We start from the raw sequence: 1968 nt of genomic DNA, 5'->3' as shown, positions 1-1968 counted from the left end.
ATTACGGAAGAATATGGTGTGATAAAGTCTTGGTGAGTTCACTGTGGATTAAATTCCAGGGAGATGGGCACAGGAACTGTGGCCAGGGCAAGGAGAGCAGATTCCAAGAAGAGTGTATAAAGATTGGCCAGAGGCAAGTTTTGAAGGGCCTTGGATTTAACAGTAAGCAATGGGTATTGCCCTGGAAGTTGAAAGGTCTCCAGAAGTCGGTGACTGGTTGAATATTGATGATAATGAAGAAGACAAACTGAGGAGAGTCTAATCAAGAAAAGAGCTATTACCAGTGAGCACATTACAGTTTTTGTTTTCACTCCATAGAGGTAGCCATTATTAAGAATTTGGGCTGGGCACAGTGGCTCATGCCTTTAATCCCAGCACTTTGGGAGGCCAAATCAGGTGATTTGCTTGATCCCAAGAGTTCAAGACCAGCCTGGGTAACATCATGAAACCTCATCTCACAACAACTACAACAACAACAAATTATCCAGGCATGGCGCAGTATATCTGCAGTCCCAGCTACTCAGGATGCTGAGGTGGAAGGATCACCTGAGCCCAGGAGGTTGAGGTGGCCATGAGCCATGATCGTTGCAATCATGCCACTGCGCTCTAACCTGAGCAACAGAGTAAGACTCCAACTCAAAAAAAAAGAGAGAAGAATTTGGCGAGAATTTCTTCAGCAATTACATACAGTTGCAAGCACACACTTGTACACGAATTTTTAAAAACACGAGTTGCATCAATCACACTGTACCTGCTATTCTGAAAAAAACCCAACAACTTTCCAGTTAATAAGATATTGGTGATTATTTTCCATGTTATCTTAAAGAGATTTATCTCTTTCTTATTGGCAGCTTAGTATGCCATTGTAACATTGATTTATAATTATGCAACCATTTCCATGTTGACATTTAGGTTGTTTCCACTATTACGAACAATACTTCCGTGACCATCCTTGTGAGTCATATCCTGACATTTGCTATCTTCCTTCTGTGGACAAGACCAGTTTTGCCACCATTATTATGGTTTTTTTTCGAGTTGGAGTCTCACTCCGTCGCCCAGGCTAGAGTGCAACAGCATGCTCACCGCCACCCCAGCGTCGACCTTGGCCTCCCAAAGTGCGGGGATTCTAGGCTGAGCCACCGACCCCGCGGAGAATGGTAACTTGAAGACAGTGAGCACTCAGTAAGTATTTGATGAATGAATGAATGGATGAATCCACATGCACTACAGACATTTGCCAGGCCTCCCTGCCCTCATTTATAACAGGATTTCTCAACATCAGCTGCATTGACATCTAGGGCCGGATAGTCCTTTGTTGTGTGGGCTGTCCTGTGCATCGTTGAGAGGTGAGCAGGCTTGCAGGTCTCTGCTCACCAGATGCCCCTAGAGCAACCCCAGTTGCAACAACGAATGATGTCTCCCCAAACTGCCAAATTCCCCCGGGAAAAAATAATACCTGGTTGAGATTCCTACCTAGTGAATGATCTTTGCTGTGATCCAGAGGCATTTACTAGGAAGTCGTTAGGTAAATCCCATTATAGTTGATTCAAGGCTTCGTTTTAAAAAGCACTGCATGAAGCAGAAAATAAAATAAAAGCAAGCCCGCTGATTCTGTGTTGCTGGGCAAAGCGGGAAAAGCAAAAACAGCATACACAGAGCTTTCTTTTCCCCGTTTCTTCCCTTTCCCATCTCCTCCTGACTTCCTAGAGTCCTGAGAAATATACTTAACAGATCCAAGAACTCCTTTCTTCGATTGAGAGCAAGAGGAATAAAATCAAGGGTTTGGAGAGAATTGTTCTGTATGTACACTCGAGACAAAAAGGAAGCCAGTTTTCAGTTTGAGTCTTCTTCTAATAAGTATTCTTCTAATAAGTATTTGATCTGTAAAAGGGAGACGAAGCCGGGCTCGGTGGCTCAGCCTGTAATCCCGTGCCTTTGGGAGGCTGAGGTGAGTGGATTGCCTGAGCC

Source organism: Carlito syrichta, unplaced genomic scaffold, assembly GCF_000164805.1.
Source record: "Carlito syrichta isolate Samal-C Ts95f unplaced genomic scaffold, Tarsius_syrichta-2.0.1 Scaffold143016, whole genome shotgun sequence".
Lineage (NCBI taxonomy): Eukaryota > Metazoa > Chordata > Mammalia > Primates > Tarsiidae > Carlito > Carlito syrichta.
The sequence above is the reverse complement of the archived record's forward strand: the minus strand, read 5'-3'. Positions refer to the sequence as shown.